Source organism: Limulus polyphemus, unplaced genomic scaffold, assembly GCF_000517525.1.
Source record: "Limulus polyphemus unplaced genomic scaffold, Limulus_polyphemus-2.1.2 Scaffold1094, whole genome shotgun sequence".
NCBI classification, from domain to species: domain Eukaryota; kingdom Metazoa; phylum Arthropoda; class Merostomata; order Xiphosura; family Limulidae; genus Limulus; species Limulus polyphemus.
In genome coordinates, this window is record NW_013666704.1 from 53358 (window position 1) to 75733 (window position 22376).

General features: G+C 33.8%; 1 pseudogene; it reads right to left on the minus strand.

The window, feature by feature from the left end:
- The window catches only part of LOC106462101, a 169365-nt pseudogene that overhangs the window by 11314 nt on the left and 135675 nt on the right, over positions 1-22376 (minus strand).

Sequence of the window (22376 nt, forward strand, 5' to 3'; positions counted from 1 at the left end):
AAGATCCTAGATAAAAATTGCGGTATTAAAATATAATAGGCTTAACTCTAATGTCCTATGACAAGTCGGAGTGTATTAAATAATTAATACGTTTAAAATAATTTTACCTCTAAATTTCCTACACAATTTTCAAGTAATTTTGAATTTACTTAAACTTAGCAGATTTTAGTGATTATACAATATTTGGTTATCTTTAATATATTAAGAAAACCGTACATAAAAGTTTACATAAGTTGAGTTGAAAGTTCGAGACTAAGTCTAATATGACTGAATTATTTTATAACGTACGTCTTACTGAAAGATTAAAGCTTTATCGGTTAAATTTTTTTAGCTAAACATGAAGCTAATTCCAGCCTATACCAGTGTATAATTTCCAATAAATTACACTTCTTGGCACACAGTCATAATTATTACTGCAATTAACGTCATTTTAATCAATTATGTCTAGATTTATTTCATTCAGTCATTACACTATGATATTGTTTTACGTATAGCTTCATTATTCAGAATTAGACAAAGATTAGTGTGATCATTCTTTAAAAGAAACAAAATGTTTTAGGAAAAAAAAAAGTTTCATATGTTCTTTTTTGGTCAGACTGGATATGTACTTCTAGACATTTGAACCAACTAACATTTCTTAAGGTACTTTTCAAAACATTGTCCTCAGGAAACGAAGTTTTAGTTCAGCTTGTGTGAGACATTTCACGTGTTACTCATCTTTGTAATAATATGTTTATACAAATGAGACATTACACATATCAGTCATCTTCGTAATAATATGTTTATATAAATGAGACATTACACGTATCAGTCATCTTTGTAATAATATGTTTATACAAATGAGACATTACACATATCAGTCATCTTCGTAATAATATGTTTATATAAATGAGACATTACACGTGTCAGTTATCGCCATAATAGTTGATTTATATGAATGAGACGTTTCATGTGCCATTCATTACTGTAATAGTTGATTTATATGAATGAGACGTTTCATGTGCCATTCATTACTGTAATAGTTGATTTATATGAATGAGACGTTACATGTGCCATTCATTGTTGTAATAGTGTGTAGATATGAATAAGATACTATTAGTGAATACCAGATTCTCTGAATTATTACTTTATTTCGCTCTGCAATGTTTAAGCTTTTAAAGATATCTTAATGTAAGTAATTATTTTATTTCTTAGTTATGAGGCTTAGCAATAGAAAACTTTGTTACAAAACCCACAGAATTTTTATGAACAGATATTAATCAATACGTTTTGCCATAGACATGTCAATTCACACGAATATAACGAATACGGTAATTCTTACAATGAACTGTATAATTGCCTTTAAGCTGACGATAGTAATGCAAAATGAGACATATTACAACACTGTTTCTGCCCTACAACAAACATTTACATTTTAAGAGCACTCCATTGGCTCAGCGGTAAGTCTGTAGGCTTTATAACGCTAAAAACTGGTTTTCGATCCCAGTGATGGGCACAGTACATATAGCCCATTCTGTAGCTTCCTGCTCAATAACAAACAAAACAGTGATGGGCACAGTACATATAGCCCATTCTGTAGCTTTCTGTTTAATAACAAACAAATATTCATCAAAATCATTTAAAAAATGTATGAACGAGAAAAAAAATCGAAACATTAAAATATACATGCATAAACTTTCTAACTTCAAAATAAAAATGTATAAAATGTTAACCAAACCTAATGTAACATCGTACTAAATACATATTATTTTATTCTAGCCGAACGTGGCCTGGTGATTAGCGTGTTAGACTGTGGATTAAGGGATCGCGGGCTCGAAACACTATACTGCCTGATACATTGCACGCTTTCAACGTTGTATGCATTATAAAAGTGACAGTCGACACCATTATTGATTCAAAGATCCCGAAAAGCCTTTGTGGCGATGGCGACTACTGGTTAGCTGCATTTCCTTCGGCTAGTATTTGAAAATTAGAAACATCTGTACCAGAATTCTCGCTTTCGTTTATTTGATCGTTTAACCCACGTGTGCGTAAAGTTAAATCTAAGTTGTTACTTCCAGTTATTATATGATAAAACATTATAAACAGAGAGAACATCAATTACAACTGAGTTTCTATTCTGAGTTATTTCTATAGACATTTCCTAGAATGTTCTATGAACTTCATATATTGAATGTTCTATGAACTTCATATATTGAATGTTCTATGAACTTCATACAGCAAGATCAGTAATATATCCACCAAGTATGAAGAGTAAGTAGTTCCAGTCTTAATATAAAACGATGAAAACCCTATAACCCGAACTGATTACCCATGAATAAAAAAGGTCCATCTTTCGGAAGCACTCGGGTTCTAGAGTTTTTATTGTAAGAGTAAGTAATTAATGTTACAACTTTAATCGAAAAATTATTGTGACGATTATAAAATCAACAAAAATGTCGTAACTCGTTTTTAGTTCGCGTAAATTAAATACTTTTGATGGTTTTATTAAACCCTTTTGAGCGTTTGTAGAAACTAAAGACAGTATATCTAAGATTAAATCCATAAAATTAAAAAAAACATAAGCATACTAATAAACTGAATAAGAAATTTAAAATGTTGACCGACATTTACGTGCATTTTTTATCATTGTTATCCTGATTGTCATACTTTTATATTACAATTAGTAAAACCACAAATATACAATTTGACTAAGCTGTCTTGATAAGTACACAGTCAACATATTTTCCACCGTTTTTAGAACTAACACTTTGGTATAAACATTCTGAAAATGTAAACCAAACTCGTGAATATTTTTTTTTTCTTCTATTTCTAATCTCTCGTTACTACAGGCCCGACATGGCCAGGTGATTAGGGCGCTCGACTCGCAATCTGAGGGTCGCGGGTTCCAATCCCCGTCACACCAAACATGCTCGCCCTTTCAGCCGTGGGGGCGTTATAACGTGACGGTCAATCCCACTATTCGTTGGTAAAAGAGTAGCCCAAGAGTTGGCGATGGGTGGTGATGACTAGCTGCCTTCCCTCTAGTCTTACACTGCAAAATTAGGGACGGCTTGCGGAAATAGCCCTCGTGTAGCTTTGCTCGAAATTCAAAAACAAACAATATCTGTCGTTATTATTTTAAAATATAGGCAAAACAACGGAAACATTACACAATATTTTTTAAACAAAAATGACTCTACATCTTTCGGTAGTTTCCGCTACCATAATCAGGAGTCCGACCGTAGTTATATAAAAACCCACTGTTCACGAAAATTTTCACTCCTGATGATGGTAGCGGAAAGCTACCGAAACATATATGGTTATTTTTAATTTTTTTGTATTCTATTGTGCAATGTAAAATATGTTTTGCCTAAATTTCTAAATAAAGTTTATTGCACGACGTTGTCCTTTTTATATTTTATACTTTCGTTATTTAAATAATCTAGAAATATCATACATATGGTGAGGCAGAATGAAAACAAAATAGGTAGGCAGACAATTTGAGATAAGTAAGATCAAAGTAAGCCTATTAGAAATTTTAAAACACTAATCGAAAGCTTAAGCGCTTTCGAAGAATCGTGTATTTCTATGATAAAATAGAGGCTTCTCTTGAAAAGAAAATATCTTAGGTGTGTTTTAGGCTGCTGTTACGTATTGTCATTTTTCTCATTGCGCAAACACAAGAGAAAAATATGAAAAATGTTAGTATTAATTTATATATATATAAATATATAAATTAATATATTAATATATATATATAAATATATATTAAAAAATAACTATGGACGATAAAGGTCAAATTCTAAAACAATATTTAATATTTTCCGTGTTAATAAAGCTTTGATTCCGAATATTTACAACTGTATAAAACCGTTAAATTACAAACTTTATATAAATATACTAAAATTGTAGAAGGATTTTAACTTAAATTGAATGACTTGAAAATGATAGTATGCTTACATAATTACAATTTAAGATAATTTTGCCACTTTCATTATATATTTTATTTCCTTTTATTTCTTCTTTGTTGTTGTTGTTGTTTACTCTTTTCTCACTTTGCAGTCCTTAATTTACAAGGGCGAGATGAAACATCCGAAAGACAAAATCTTATTAGATACCATATTCATTTTAATATTTAATCCTCAAAAACTTGTCTTTATTAGAATTTCTGAAACTTTCAAATTTAATTAGCAGAAAGTTTCGAGTAAACTTAAATTACCATTTTTATACAAAGTTTTGCGTGTAGTGGAAGTGAAAACTGTAATTGGTCTTAAACATGAAAACAGCTAAGAATTTACAACGAAATCAAGTCTAGAATATTACATTGCATATTGAAGTATCCACGTGAACACGGTTCAGTTTAAAATTTTAAACATCAAAAGAAATGTAGCTACATTTAATAAAGTTTATTTTAAAGTGACATTCTTAATGATTTACACAAGTCCTTTAATGTTAATCTTTCGATAAACGGGAATAAATATTTAAGAAGATGGTAATATAAAACAGAAAATGTCTCCATCAAAAAGTTACAACATATCTGTTTTGTCTTATACTGTTTTATTTTTATATAAATGTGGTTTTGGATTATAGCATATTTTTTGAAAGTATAACTTGTTAATACAACATACATATATATTACTTGGAGTTTTTCCTCTCAATACCAAAAGTGGTTTTGGATTAGAGAGAAATGTAAAGCTCATTCTACAAATTTATCACTGAATTAGACCAATTTTGGAGAATTCCATCCGTTCCTAGCAACCTTGCACGAGGAAAATTCCAAAAGCCAATAGCAATGAATGGTCTGGCATTGCCAGGTGGTTAGGGCAATCTGAGGGTTGCGAGTTCGAAGCCCAGTACCACCAAATATACTTGCCCTTTCAGTCGTGAGGGAATTATAATGTGACGGTCAATCCCACTATTCGTTGGTTAAAGAGTAGCCCAAGAGTTGACGGTGGATGGTGATGACTAGCTGCCTTCCTTCTAGTCTTTTACTGCTAAATTAGGGACGGCTAGCGCAGATAACCATCGTGTAGGTTTGCGCGAAATTCAAAAACAAAACAAAAATGACTAATATGTGTATTCTTTGTGATATAAGTTTCTTTCTCAAGCATTATAAATATAAAAATTTTATTTACCTTTTTTTCAGTTTTGGATAATACAACAGATCTAAGTATTTTACTAATTAGGTTACTACATTATTCAAACCTTATTAATATTCGTGCAAAAAAGAAAAACTGTGAAAGTTTATAAATATTTTCCAACAATTCTGTGAAAACAAATTCAGTCTAATAAAATTTCAGTTTTCTAGTATATTCCTTGGAAAAAATCAATAATGAAATTATCTTTTCGGTTCTTTTGTTTGCATAAATTAAGGTTATCCTAAGACTCCTAAACTGGCAGAACCTAGTGATTTATTATTGGGTTACGAGCAAATAAATCCCTAATATATAAACACATTTTGATGGCTGCATAAATCTAGTTAGAACTTAGAAACGTGTATAAGGTATATATATATATATTTCATGACTGCATAAATTTAGTTAGAACGGTGTATAAAATTCGCTACCTTAGTTACTGGGGTAACTTTAAGTTATAATCTATGTATGCAGCATACTTTCTTGAGAAATTAATTATAAATATTGCATTTCATTTCAAGAAAAAAATGTCATTATTTTATAATCAAATATCGTTCGTCACAAATATATTTTTTAATCAAATAAAGGTTATACGTATCTAATTAAGTAAAACACATTAGAAAAATGCTTTTTGGCGGCAACTCAATATTATTTCAAAATAGATAAACGAACTATCTACTTATAATTTAGCATAAAACGATAACTTGCAACTTATTGCATGTGACGCATGAAGTGAAAAACAGGAAATAGTTATGTTTGACGGTCATATTTTGGTCATGTCAAATGACATATAAACGCACACATTCCGAAGTATTTCTTATTTACATTTTATATGTAATAGTTAGGAATTCAAACATAATCATATAGAAGTTGATGCGTAATATATGAACATATCATGTATTCTCTATACCATGTAATTTTGCTCCTCAGTGGCACAGCGGTAAGACTGCTGACTTACAACGCTAGAAACCGGGTTTCAATACCTGTGGTGTGCAGAGCACAGATAACCCATTGTGTAGTTTTGTGCTTAACTTCAAATAAGCCGTGTAACTTTTTACTGTCTTTAGTAATATATAATTTATTTTAAGTTTTAATTTTTGTGTTGTTTGCTTCTATGAATTTTTGGCATGCAAACATTTATTCTGAGACCAGGGGTGTTTCTTGATCTTGACTGACCTCTTGCCCTTGTTTTTCTCTCCATTTTTCGGATCGAATTTTCTACTTGCTTTCCACTTCCTGTAGGAATGAAGTGACACGCTTTTATTGGGGATCTCTTACTACGTGTTTAGTTCTACAGGAGTTTGGCTTGGAAAACGAAAAATTGTAGTTCTACACATTATTGGTGTAGAGTTTAGAAACTACAGAAATCATTAAAGCAAACAATCTTTCACTAAATCGTGATAATAGCCCCAGCAACATCAGTCGTACTTAGCAAGGTCTATTCACTGTCCATACGCTTGAGCAACTTGAATTTAATCCTTGTGTCTTTTGTCTTTGTATGATAAATAAACCTTGTATTGTTTAATGCTGATCATACCGGAAGAGGAAAGACCAATGTTCTGTCGAAACATGTAATATGTTAATATGCTTCTTTACTCAAGCACCCATTGAGTACATGCCACGGAATATGTTGATGACATCTGCATATGGACTTCATCTAGACTAAGAAGACCAAAGCATCTGCTTTGCTTGTGCAATAGAGTGGTACTGGCAAGCGCACTATTAATAATTTCCTGATTGGCAAAGATGACAGAGCAATTGGTTTAATCTGAGGGCTCAAGAGATGCAAGTCAACCGAAAATGCGAGTACTTTGCCGAGCAATAAAGTAGACAAGGTTGTTAATACTGGCTGTCAGATCAATAGGTTCAGGATAACCAACAATGAGTGATGAATGTTGTGACATATCTTTCAAAAAGTGACTATGCCGATTCAGATGTTGCCAACAACTTGGGAGAGGACAGCAAACTACTTGTATCAAATATTTTAAAGGTTAGTCCATCTTTTTTGAAGACTGATGGATATTGTTAAGTGCCAGTGACGGTACAAGGGTGAGAGGCTGTGTTCCTGGTGGAAACAGAAACAGTGATTACCTTAGTGGACCTCGTTAGGTTTGAAGCCCATCAAGAGAGGCCAACATTCAATTCAATGAATAATACTTTGTTCTGGTGAATGTCAATAAATAAGATAAGATCACTAACAGAAGAAAGGTAGACATCTCCTATCACGAATCTAGTGTTGATATCTTCAAAATTGATGTACTGTAGAAGTTATCTGTCAGTTTTGCCTCTGCATCAGGAGAGATGATGTTCCATGGAAGTCATCCAGTGCTGATCAGATCAAACCAAAAACAGTGGAATTGAGTGTATGTAGTGGGTAGAATAGCTGTACTTCCATGCACACAACTGGCATTCCATGGTTTGCTCTGGAGATTTTATAATATGTCAATACCATGTAACATGATTGTAGAAGCCAAGCATGAAATGAGCTGTTTCCTGTCCAAAAAGTCTCATTAGCTCAGACAGTTGCAGTTGTTAATCCAACAAGGAATGAAATATTGGTATTGTTTTGTAAATGTGGGTGATTAGTTATCCAGCTGGATAGTGAATGGTTATGGGTAAGGTGAACAAAGTAGAGGTAATCAGTTATAGCAGTGTTGCTAGGATTGCATCTGTTACACTGCACCTGAAAGCAAATAGAGAGCTACTAATATACCTGAGGTCGTTGGTTGAGGATTGTGCAAACAGTCTAGACCCAGTGCAGCAAGAGCAACTCAGTAACTAGTTGGTTGGATATGCTGAGGTATTTTGTGTGTCCAAAAGGCCAATTGGGTAGAACAACAATGATTCAGCACCACATAGACACAGACATTGCACGTCCAATAAACAAACTAGCTTCCGTGGAGCACTAGGGAAGTCACCAGTTCTTAAACACAGCAGATATCGAAGGGCAAAGTCATACTGCCATTGGAGAGTGCTTGATCATCCCAATAGTGATTATCAGGAAGAAGCAACCTACATCGAGGTTATGTGTTGATTTTAGATTTGTGAACATGGTAATATCTGTTGATGTCTTTCCTTTTCGCGAAAAGACTCATGTCTGGGTGAATTCGAATGTTTCCATTGGTTCAACAACTTGGATATGCTTGTTAGTAACAAGTCGAACTTGATGACAGAACAGGCCTAAAATAAGAAATAGTTTGTATAAATTGTGTACTATTATGATTGATTTTGTATTATGTCTGCCATGTTCTAGAGGCTAATGAAGCTCACACTAAAACGACTAGAGTAGGAGAGATGTCTGACTTAAGCCAACAATATTTTGGTGTTTGGTCACACTTTGACTCTTTAGCTAAAAACCACATTCTAGCAGATAAATAATGCAAGTTTGAATCTGAAGTCCAGAAAGCCTTCACTCATTTGAACACAGGTGGAATTTCCTAATCACACTAGGTGGAGAGGTGGGATATCTACTGACCTAGCTAAGGTAACTGGCCTCAACCTATGACGAACCAAGAAGTTCACAGTTTCCTTGTTTGTTGGTTTTGTTCTTATTACTAATTTTCCAAAATATCATTATCTTTGTCTACTCTCATGCAAAATGACATGTGTTTTGGTTGGAGTGAGTAATGCAACAATGCATACTGTAATCACGTATATTAATTATGTGTTCACGGCTCCTGAGTGTATATAATGTACAATGAAGAAATACCTGCTCGCTCATGAACTTTAAAAACCAGTAAGTGATCATAGCATATTTGATAACAACATTGCAAGAACATGACTTTATCATAATAAATTACCTATTTGCAGAAAGGACACACGTAACATATGGCTCTTATTTTACCAGTTACAAGTGCAAGGTGGTGCGCCTTACCATTGTTACTAACTGCCAAGAAGTGGTAATAAACTTATTCTGCAGCTAGTAGTCCTCGGAGCTCTACAGCAAGAAGTTATCCAGATTTTGCTAAACAAAAAACAAACTGTTTGGCACCAAGGTATGATCCATATTTTTGCTAACATTTGACAACTGTTCTTGTAGACAAATTCAAGTTCGGCATTGGAACTGGAAGAAACATATTAAACTCGAACAATGAATTGTTTGTGCTCCTTGGATATTGCTGATTCACTTCAAGAGAGAATGAGGAAGGTCATCAATAGATGCTCATTTTTATCGACTATTTCATGAAGTGTACCGATGTTTATTTATTAGTCGGTGCATAATCAGAGTTTGTTGCTGATATATTGGCAGAGAACTGGATAGCACGAGTTGGAGTAACTGAAGAAATTCATATGTGTCAGGGAGCTAATTTCAACAGCCAAGTGTTTGCTGAGTTGTGTTAAGCATTAAGTGTAGCGAAGATTCACACTTCACATTGTCACCCCCAGTCTAATAGTCTAACAGAATTGGTAATGCATACTGTCAAGCATGAGCTTTCAAAGTTTGCGAATTCAAGCAGAGCCAACCGAGATGAACACTTGCTATATGAGATGATGGCCTGTAAGTCAATGGGGTAGTGATCCATGGGCAGTTCACTGAACATGAGCATGAGAAATACTACTCATGTGATGTATGATACTCCCTCACACGTTATTCCACCTTGTACGCAGCAGATGTTTTACATAATTACCTGGGAACTGTACTGAATCTAGAAGCTATGAGGGAGGTGTTTGTCTTGAGTTCGTATTGAAGTACAGTATTAACAGCACGATTTTTAACCTGGCTAAAGAAGTTTTTAGTTTAAAATTCTTGATTCAACAAAATTTTACCAGTGATTATTCATTTCGTAAAGCGTAAAATATAAATGAATAGAGCTTGATGGCCTCGTTGTGACGTCACTGTTGCTACCATGTGTAGCTTCCGAAAGTAACCCGAGTCTCGGAGTAGTTGGAAGCGAGATGTAATGAACTAATGGAATACTTGACTAATGTGATGGCAGTATACGTATGTAGCAATGTATGTATACAAATAAACTCATGTGTGAGGTCCCACATCTGTACCAGAATCATCCACAAGTGCACTGATAAACAACAGAAGCATTAAAAAAACACAGGAGAAAATTAATGAGAGTAGGCTCAAACTCGACCTTAATAACTGGTAAATACAACATTCACTGTAATAGCTGACCTAGAAAATGTAGTGTACTAGTTACTTTCACTAATACCAGTGAGAGAATATTTTAATTTTGATGCTAAATGTTCTGCATTCTACAGGATGTGAAGTTTCATGTGAAAGATTAGACTAACAAAGAGGATCTCTTGTAGAAAAAACAACAACACAGTTTCAGCTGCTGTGTCTCCTAAAAAGTTGTGCAGGAGATATTCATGAGCGAGTGACATTATCAGTAGTGTGTCTGGCATCATCAAGTAACAGCAAACAATAAACATAGACTGGATTTGAAGCTTTTTCTCTTTATGAAAGTTTTCTTAACTAAGTGATACTGCGAATAACTCGGCTAAACGTCGCTTATAATAATGTATGTTTATTACATTATTAATTATAACCATTGTAAATGAAAGTTTGAGATCATTGTGATATTATATCATTTTATTTTTTTTTTGCAATAATCATTTAAACATATGATTAATGCATCGAGGTTATGGATTTAAGTGGTATACGATCACATTATTTTGCCTTTCAAGGTCTAATCTTTATAAACTTTTTATGTTTCAAAAAATTAACAAGAAATCTAAAACGTACTAAAAACCTGAAGACCGCGTTTCTCAGTGGATTCGTTTCTAAGAACAATGAGTAATGTAAAACTCCAAGTTTCATGTCTTTCTTTTTACTTTTTAATCAATTTGATAGCAATTTGAGATTTTTTAAACGGTTTTTGACATGATGTTGCCTAGATACCTATTTTAAAGCAGCGTTCCACAGTTTAACGAATTTTTATCGCGCAATACATTGTTGCCCAATAAAGGCTCCAGTAAGAGGGCCGAAAGCTCGCACATAAATGTATTTTAACGTAGAGAAAAATCGGTGTAAAATTCTACATATTAATTTACCTACGTTATGAGTCTTAAACAACAACGATTCCAATTTTATCATAGATTTTGTGTGTATGATTGTGTTATCAGGTTTCAGTAATAATAAGAAAAATATATGCGTAATGGCTGACTGCTTTCATACTACTATCGGTAAGTTTACCGACTTACAATGCTAATATCCGGGGTTCGAATTCCTGTGGCGGGCACAGCAGATAGCCCAATGTGGCTTGCTCTAGAACAAACAATAGCTTTTATGTTCACGAGAGTCTGAATAATAAGAATTACGTTTTTAGACTAATTTTTCAAGTCGTACGTATAAAACATATTACAACGATGATGGGTTTAAAATAATATTATTTTATATAAAGTGTCGCTTTCACAAAGTATATAAAAAAGCCATTATGTTGAACTATACTCGAGTATGATTTTTGAATCTCCAGTAGCAATTATGAAGTTATAACACGATGTATCATTCATCACTGGAATTATGCCTTAGTAAGTTAGTCCAGGCTATTAAAAACTACAGCGTAGTGCTTATAACTTCATTTTACTTAATTAATTAAAATTTAAAACAAATCGTAAGGTACGTTTGCTCGTACACAACAGAACGTCGCTCCTCAAGTAAAAGATAAATTTGTGCTTAGACACTAGGGAACACATACTGAGTACTTGTATGAGAAATCAACCACGTCAAAATTAACATACAAAGTTCACGTACAGGCTTCCGTTTTCTCATATTCTCATTAATCTAAGATTCATGTCAACATCTGCTGGCAGCCTGTAAGAAGATGTTTTCTTCTAGACTGCCTCCCTGGGAAATGGGTCTAATCTTTATCGACCTCATGTTTCTCATGAGACGTAACTTATTAAAAGGATACTAGAACAGCGTCTTATCACACAAAAGCTGCAAGTATTATTAATTGCTATTGACTTTAGGGTATAGTCTTTAACTAAATACTTTAGAAACTTCTATTAGAAACGCAATGTATTTCAAATACTTATGTTTTCAGAATCACCCGTAGAGAATTAAATAAAGGTTCGTTTATAGAAGCAGTGTCCTTAAGCAGTTTAGAACATAAAATTGTTCTTAAGCAAAAAACATCCAACAAGACTTTATGAGAAACATTTACGTATAACATATTTAAAGCTTTGTTTGAAACGCGTTTGTTGTTACTGTTTTGCATTAAATTATTCATGCTATTATGTACAGAAATTACGTTGCTAATATATATATATATATATTCCTACAGTATATACACACATGCTAACTTAAAAATTAATGTAATTGTCGTATGGCTTAAACTTTTACCTACAATTTAAATAAATTGCGTTAAATTATGCACATATAGAATCCCTAATGAAACCACGTTTAAGATTCTGGTGTTCTACACAATGATGTGTATATATATATTTTGTAAACTCATTGTTTTCATACCAATTAATAATGCAATATATGAAAAGGTAAAGAAGTTTTAATTAAATGTTCTTTCGATTGAAGACTTTGTTTGTGAATTTTGTAAACGTGTAATAAATCTCGTAAGTAACAAGCTTTTACTTTACTTTACCTTTTGAATCTGACACTTCCTTCCATTAAAACGATTCGTCAAAAACACACCCATAAAGTTTTAAGAATCATATAAGTTTCTCTAAATTTCCAGGATACGGTGAAGGAAATTAAGTATTATTTTCAAAATTACAAGTTTTAAGCATAGAGAACAAAAACACGAAGTGATACAAATCTATGGACTTAAAACAAATATCAAAGAGGCAAAAGTAATTTTAAACATTGATCATTATTTTAGTACATAATCGAACTTCGCGAGAAAGTTATTAAAATAACAAACTTACAAGATTAATACAAACATTTTTAGCTCTACATTAGTAAATGAACATCCTACTGTTTCAGACTTTGTTTGTTAATATTTGTATATCCGCGTAAAGCTGTTCAAGCTTTTGTTTGTTTTTGAATTTTGAGCAAAGCTTTACGAGGACTATCTGCGCTAGCTGTCCCTAATTTAGCAGTGTAAGACTAGAGGAAAGGCAGCTAGTCATCAACACCCACCGCTAATTCTTGGGCTACTCTTTTACCAACGAATAGAGGGATTGGCCGTCACATTATAACGCCCCCATGGCTGAAAGGGCGAGCATGTTTGGTGGGACGGGGATCCGAACCCGCGACCCGCGGATTGCGATTCGAGCACCCTAACCACCTGGCCATGCCGGGTCCGCTATTCAGGCTAGTCATCATTAATTTTGAGCTGATGGTGAAAGTCGGCTAGTTAACAGCCCCAACAACCAACGCTTGGAATACTCTTTTCTGACCGAATAGTGGGAGTTGACCACCGTCTTTATAACGCAACCAAGGCCTCAAAGTGAAAAGCGCGGGTTATTTTTTGGCTGAACATGGAGGCGCCGAACAATAGCCCGCCCCGCTAGCCTCTGGGTCTCATTTCAAAATTAACACATGACGAACATTACAATACATTCGTCTTCGATCAAATTCAATCAGCGACTGATTGTCTCGTCTACTCACTCTAATGCAAACGCGATTAATAATTCAGCATTTAGAATAAACAATTACAATAATATATAGAAAATTCAGTAGAATTAATAATACAAAAATCACAATAGTACAAGAAGAAGTGATAATCTATATTGTGACAGAGCATAGTACTAAAAAATACAGAAATGAAACATACCGTGGGAGTCAATAGCTGAAGCAGGGATGACATCAGGTTCCCTGGTATCGGGATCAAGTCCTTCATCCATGTCTTTTTGGAATGGTGTTTGGCTTCTAAAAAAATAAAAAACACATTTTTCATATATATATATATAACTATATGATTATTAATTCAGGTAGGCTTGTTTTAAAGTCTTTAAACCGCACTAGCAATAATTCACAACTCTCAAATGAATATACTTCAGTAGTTTCAAGAATACGAAAACGAGAAAGGATAAATCAAAATAGGTTTGATAATAGGTATACAGTATACATTTTCATGCCTATAGTAAAATACTACTTCATAGGTAAAAATGGTTTTCTGGTAATATAAATCGACGTAAACATTGAGTAGAAACACGAGAAAGACCGTTCGCTTGTAACATTGTAACTAAAAGAAAATAAAACCTTATCTAAAGGGTTAGGCATAATGTATTACTGCTAAATGAGATGAAACCTAAAGTGCTGCTACTCTCGGTATTAGTTGAATACAAATATTTTAATTGTTCAAAACTAATATAACTGGTATGGAAAAAATATATGATCATTTGTGATATGTGGAAATATCATACACTTTCGTTCTTCTAATATAGAATTAGTAATATAGTATTAGTAATATAGAATTTTATGTATTTTTCTTTATGTAGTTTTCTCATTGTCATGGGGTCTACACATGGTCTGTAAAATTGTTACCTTTGTTTTATTCTAGTTTATTTGTTCTCTAGTAGGTGACATCTCCTCTGCACAGTGGCATGTTTCAGTATTGTATGTTGAATGTGGGTTGAACGGGTTAGCATTGAAACATCCTTGGCTGGCCGATTATGACGTCGACTTAAAGTGACAGCCGACTAGTTCTGTCAGTAAACAGAGGTAACGAGGTGACACCGAAACTAGACAAAAAAGCGAGTCTACATTCTAGTTTCTAGTGCACTTTTTCCAATTTTCCATGGGTTTCATGGTGACTAGTTTGGCAGGGATTCATCGTGAGGAATGAAAAGCTGACTAGCTATTCATTGATCTAGTAAAGGCATTCGTCCACTTGTTTTTGTTGCTATGTGTCCAATCTCTTTATTTCTCACGCAAATTAAAATTGAGTCAAGTTACACCCATTATTTCTTGATCAAATCTGTTGTTATTGTGGGTTTACCTGTCTAATATTTGTCAGAAAATTGGTTTTATCTAAAAATACCAGACATTCTACATACATAAAAATGTATTTACAAAAATAAAGGTTGTTTAATGTATCTAGAAAATATATTCAGACCAAAATTGCCGACCCTGGTTATAAAATGAACATATGAAATTTCTAGAGATGCCAAGTTTGCAAAAAAACAACATATATTAAACGTATGCAAATCAACAAAAAATAGCTTGTGCGAGAACAAGAAAACATTAACCTTACTGATGGATTTATACTTTTTTATCGTTTTCTATCTGTTATCCTTGCTTAGTGATGTGAAATTGACTATAAGTATCAAATGAAATTCACAAAGATCTCATTGTAATAGTTAAATTAGGACATAGAGTAATAGTTTTTAAAAAGGGTTTCTATAGTGCAGATAAAATAATTTGGTTACATAACAAATAACCTTCACAAGCAACTCAACTAGCCTCTGGAATGCTTTGATGTTGATGCCTTAATCATTGTCGTAGACAGTGTTGGTCTGGTGAGTGATACCACCCTCACTAATGTATAACCAAATTCTTGGCAGCGGCAATAGTTTGGCAAGAGCCAACTAGCTCGTCTGGGCCACCATGGTAGTCATCATTCCAGTGGTCGTTGCAAATCTGGAAGTGGCAGAGATTGTCTGGGGACCCATCCTGCTCTGACCTCTTGGATCCTGGTCGATATTCAAGAAAATATAAACTCTAGAAAGGTATCCTCGGGCTTAGACATATCATGTGCTGAAGGTGTGAGCACATCTGGCACCATTATATTGCTGCATGGTATCCTTACATCTTTTGACGGGACACTATAAGTAATGATGATGGTCACTGCTGCTGGGCTGTCTGGAAGGTTGTCGACAAAGCCATGGTTTTTGTTGCTTCTTTCTCAATCACCATTTTGTCCAGTGGAGATCTGAGACCTATGGGACATGCTTGAGCCAACTGAGGATATCCAGCGAGAAGAGACTTCAGTGCAAGTCAAACCAGGCAAATGGAGGTCCCTCATGTATGATGCAATGGAAAGCAGTGCATATTCATCCATGAGCTTGGCTATAGTGAATATGTCAGACCATCACTTAGAAATCAAGGATCGTCCACATAGTTCAATCATTCACTCTATTGGAAGTCCTACAAGTACTTGTTCTCATTAACGTGATCCATTATGAACCAAATGAAAAGCTTGTGTGACGTCTTTGGCATTATGTCTGGATTAAAAACTTACATGTCAGGTCAATTCTAATTGATCAAAATTTCAGTCAGGGAGTAGGTGTAAAAGGGGTTGTAACTGCTCCATTACAACCAATTCTTTATATGAAATCCTTTAAGAGATGAGCACATAAATTATACATAGGTTAAACGAAATTTCTATGATTTTTTTTTAAATACTCTCACCTTTTTTCTTTATTACCTGTAGAAGATGTACTTTAATACCAGCAAACTTACTGGTTCTCAGGTTTAATTGGTTCTCCATTTGATGATCAATACTTTAGTTTATTCTTTCTTTTGTTTTCACTGCCAAAACACAGTCAACGCATCTTACCCTTCAACACAGTCCTGCTCTTCTCACTACTTTGTGGCTACTAGCTCAGTTTTAGTAAGAAGCAATGGATGTCGAGATCACAATGCTAATTTCTACACACTCGAGCTGACTTGTGTTAGGTGACACCAACCCATATTTCTAACCTTTAGAATCTTTTAAGGCTCACATTATTTCTCCTTAGGGATCTTCTACAGTTACAAATATAGTACTAGCTTTGGTTGACTTACAAAGTTTAACTACATAGGTTTTTCTTTGTGTCCTTTCCCCTAATGCACTCACAGATTGCATATTTCCTATTTTATATCTGTATCTTGTATTGAAAGAATTTTAATAAAATATTCAGAAAACTGGGTGTTTATAAATCATTTCAACCTATATTACTGAAAATATTCTATTACAACTAAGTGAAACATGATGCAAATTAAGTTTACATTCGTAATGATAACTAAGCCACTTTCTGCGAATTTTATTTACTAATCACACTTTCATAAATATTTCAGTTTGGTCAAATCAAAATATCTTACACTACTCTTACAAACATGTGTTTTCTCCCAACCATAGTGTGAGTTACTTTGTTAGTCTAATTCTTCTAAGTAAATTTAGTATCTGGATACTGAAGTTAACTCTTTGAACTTTGTGGATTTCTTCTAGTGCTCAAAAACATGATATCCAGGAGTCCACCAAAAAGTATTAACTGTATCAAAGTATTGATCAATAAAAAAGTCTAAGCACCCTTTCTGAAGTAGTCAGTGGTGATGAATATGTACTAATAATCTCATTCAGTCTTGGAAAGTGGACTAGCAATATCCAGTTTTATCCTCTATAGAGAAGTGCCAACAATTTTTTTAGGAGTTTGCATTTACTTGGCTTGTTCTTTCTCTGAATGGCAAACACCATAAAATAAGTAAACCAGTGACTCGAATATGACCGTAGAACTATCACTGAATCGTAGTACAAGTGTGGATAATACCTTTGTGATCTTTAGTTTTTGTGTTATGTAAAATCTACAAAATTCCTTGTTTTGGAAATCTGGGGGACCTCTTACCTACAGTATAATCTGAGAATTATGTCTTAGTGATTGGTAATGGTGGTGCAGTACACCTTTCTGCCAATGTAGGAGGTTCCTTGCATTAATTCTATATTCCTCTATTTGTGCTGTTAAAGCTTTACCTTACTGCATCACAAGCGTTGCTAGATTTTGTCCATTAATTGCTCTTCTAGGGTCTTCTGAAGTGTAAATAGTATTATTTATTCACTAGTGGAATCGTTTTCTGCGTGTCTTTATGTTGGAAATGTTTTGAATTTCCACATGATGTCAGGAATCAGGACATTTAATATACATACACATTTCCAATCTCTGGGCTTGAGTGATGTAATTTGACGAAGTCTTATCCTTCAATGTTTTATTTATCATCAATTCAAATAGCTTAAAACTGATTAATTATGTCAGTCCACTTTAATGGTGAACCTCCTTCTATACATGAAGTGTTGGTAGTGCTTTACAAAGATTACAACTGCAAGCAGTTTTTTCTATCATTCAATATTCAAATTCAGGAATCATGAGCATACTACTTTAGTACATGATTGCACATTCTACACTGTTTAGCAACTGTTATAGCACAGAATGACTCCACTATCACTGGTGTTAGTGTTCAATTGGAATACATTGTCTTATCATGGAGTTACTATTATTGGATCCTCCATTAAAGCAAGCTTTAGGGATTGGAATACATATTAAAATTTCTTGGTCCGCCAAATTTTTGTTTAGACACAGGTTGAAGCCAGTCTTTCATCACTTCTTTCTTAGAAGGGTCTGTTCATGTATACCTATAATATGACCAAAAATTATTTTTTGTTTACATAAGTACACATGTTTCTGGTTTCAATTTCAAGCCTACTTTCATTAGAACCAATATCAGGTTTTCAATCTTATCCTTGCATGTGTGGATAAACACCAAATATCATTGAAGGAGATCCAGTATCTCTTCCATTGCAGTCAATTTAGTTTAAGCTCCATGATGTGAAACTCAAACTAGCCATCTCTCATGTTAAAATAAGTCAGCTACCTTGACTTGCTAGTCTCAATATGACAGATGGAAAATGCTGAAGAAATTTCAGCCTTCCCATGCATCTATACATTCATGTACTCATGGTAACGGTATTCACCAGTCTAAAATCAAAACATAAACTCGTCATAGGTTTTCTTTCTGAAAATATCTACTAGAAATGACAAAGCTGTACAGTCCTGCCATTTAAAATCCACTGTATCCTGTGATCGGTAAGTCCTCAGTACTACAAAGAATTTGTTGGTTGTTTTGAATGTCGCGCAAAGCTACCCGAGGGCTATCTGCGCTAGCCGTCCCTAATTTAGCAGTGTAAGACTAGAGGGAAGGCAGCAAGTCATCACCACCCACCGCCAATTCTTGGGCTACTCTTATACCAACGAATAGTGTGATTGATCGTCACATTATAACGCCGCCACCACTGAAAGGACGAGCATGTTTGGTGTGACGGAAATTCGAACCCGCGAACCGCAGATTACGAGTCGAATGCCCTAACCACCTGGCCATGCGAGGGCACTACAAAGAAGCTAATGTGAAAGTTGCTTGATTGGACATTCATGACCTTTTTTTATGTGATGTTGAATTACTGTTGTTCAACCTAATCAACAATCTGGTTTGACAAACAAATTCGTCTATTCATTGTAGGGTAAAGACATCTTCACATAACTTCCATCTGTCTAACAATCACTATTGGAGGTGATCAACAATTTATCAAAGGATATACTATGCTGTCCTTTAACATTAACTGTATCACATTTCTGGCTTTATACATAGTGCTCCTGGGTTGCTTTATTGAACATGCGAGTTATTGCTTTTCAACCAATTTGTTCATCTGATCCCATAAATACATCAGCATATTCAAACATCAAGTCACTGAATTGCTTTTGCAATTTGTATCCAGATTATTTGTACAATTTTCAGTCACCATTTCTAGATATGTTGACATCTGTATACTCATTTTCAGATTTTGTAAATTAGTATAAGCCAAGCATCACTGCTAGCTTGGTTACTTCCACTGTGTTTACTACCCAAATGTCCATTCTAACATAAGACTGTATAGCCAATCACCCATAATTTCAAAGAAACACTGAGACTTCACCGCTACTCAGTCAGATAATTGCCCGAGTTAATTTTGCTTAGGTTCTGGACAGGAAAAGGTTATTTTATGTGTTGGCTCCATAACTACATAACACAGTACTGATCCACTATACATTATTCATACCAGACCATGGAACACCACTTGTATACATGAAGGTACTGTTATTCCCTACATTGCATAGATTCATGTAGTTCACTATTCCTAGACTACGTCGACCCGACATTGGATAACTCTCTCACAAAACATTAATTCATCGGTTTTTCAGGTAAAACTGAAAGTTGCTCTCTGATGTACATCAGTTCTGAGTATGCCAAAGCACAGAACTATAACTGGAGATAATACCTTTGATTTGTGATGAACATCTTCTATGAAAACCTGGAGGCATCATAATTTTCCATAAAAAATAAAATGTCAGCAACCATTAATCAGAGTGGTGATTTAAATTGGACATGCTGATATTCTTCGAAATCTACCAATATTCTGGCAACTGCTGTATCAAACAGAAACCAGGAGGCTCCATTCAGCCTTAAGAGATCTAGGTTGACCAACAAACATTTTGACACAAGCTGTCTGCCATACTCCCGCTAGTTGATGGCCAACTTTGATTTGTGCTCCATCAGATTTTTTTAAATCTATAGTTGGAGTATTCATTGCCTGCTGTTGGTTCTCCCGGAACTACGAGCTATTAATCAGAACTTAAAGTGTTGCCCACTCTGCAATGTAGAAGTAGTTCAACTGAAACTGACCTAACGTATCTCACCCAGAGTTTATGCTTTGTTACTCTCTTCGAGTACATTTGTTAATCATACACTAATTTACCAATCAAAGAATCTTTAAATATTCTCCTGGTATAAGAAGCAGCGTATATGTCTATTCCAGATGTGCTAGCAGCTTTTGTTGATGGATGTAATGTTCATCTCTCGCTAGTAAAATCATTGACTACCGGGGGAATCGCTTCAAAACTTTATGTAATAAGCTTCAAGGTTCTGTATACATGGGAACTATCACTTACGGTTTAAAGAAGCTCACGTAAACGTTTCACAGGTTTTACATAACATGCAAACATTTTTGTATCACAAACTATTTAATTTATATGACAATGGTATTTGCTATTATTTATCATTGACATCATTTAGAAATTTCGAGGAATGTATAAAAAAAGTTATGAAATTCATTTTAAATCTTTAACAAGTTCCTACCTAACTTACAACAAGTATTAATTTTGTTGTCTTATAATACATGGATATTGAAACTTTATACCCTCTGGACCGTAGTTACAACTGAAAACACCAGAAACAATGAAATACATTAGCCGAGGTAGCATTATATTTGGAAGTGTATATAGATCATTATAGATTTTAAAAAGTCAGTCGTGTTGAAGTGGTCCAATTTCAATAATAAATGTTTGCTACTTGAAAATAATATTTTGAAATATTCAATTGAGGATAAAAATAAATAAATTAATATGTTTCATATTTGATATTCGGATACATTAATAAATTATATAGAGGGACTGTCATCGCTTATTTTTAACTCAAATCTTCATCATTATTATTCACATTCGTACAGACGTGTAAAACGTTTTATTTAATATTCTTCACCCATCTGCCAGTATATTTGATTTCATCAAGTGAGAATTTATCCAGAACAACCGGAAATTAGAAAGTGTCTACTTTCGAATCTTGTTTCTTCGATTTTCTTATTTTTACGAGCAAAAGACCAGTTTATAGCAGAAATTGCTCAGCCGATTTTATTAAATTAGGTATCAGTGGATTCTTCTCTTCTCAAGCATGTTCCTGGTTGATGTTTAAAATACTGATATGAAACGTACTGCAATATTTGGTGCGAAAAACAGCTCATGTAACTTGGATCGAAGTTAAAGTAAAAATACAAGACTAATGTTAACATATTTTGGAAAATATTATACCAATTTTATTATTTTCTAAATAATTTGCTTTATAAAACGGTAAAAAAAGCTAATTAAAAATATCTAACGCTAATCTTTGAACCATCAACTTTGACATTGTAAGAATTAACGATATTTTTCCGATTATTATGTTACTTTCGATATATAAAACATTTATGCCTTTAAGAAATATATTTCTTCAACACCATTACGGCAAAAATATTAAAGAGAATGAGATGATTCGCCATAATAATACTGATACCATAATTTGCCAATCAAAGAATATTCGGAGAGTCTCTCATGAAGTATGAGGCAACATAACTATATATATCCCAGATGTGTTAGAGGCTTTTATAGAGGAACGTAATTTTCGTATGTACGTGATTACGCTTAGGACTTAGTTTATTAGTTTTTTTGTCACGGTTAATAATTTTATTAATATTTTAGACTTATTTTTGTCACATACAATACATACATATCAGTAAAACAATAAACAGCCAAAAAATAGTAAAAGTAGTAATAATTAAAAACAGTACGTGCAATAATTGTTGTTTTAAACGAACGAAGGTAGTGTGTAACATTTGTTCACCCCTCTCTTTAGTTGCCCCCAGTAGCACAGCGGTATGTCTGCGGACTTACAACGCTAGAATCTGGGTTTCCATACCAGTGGTGGGCAGAGCACAGATAGCCCAATGTGTAGCTTTGTGCTTAATTACAAACAACCAAAGAAACTCTTTAGTAAAATAATTAACTGCCAAAATTTATATAATAACCTTT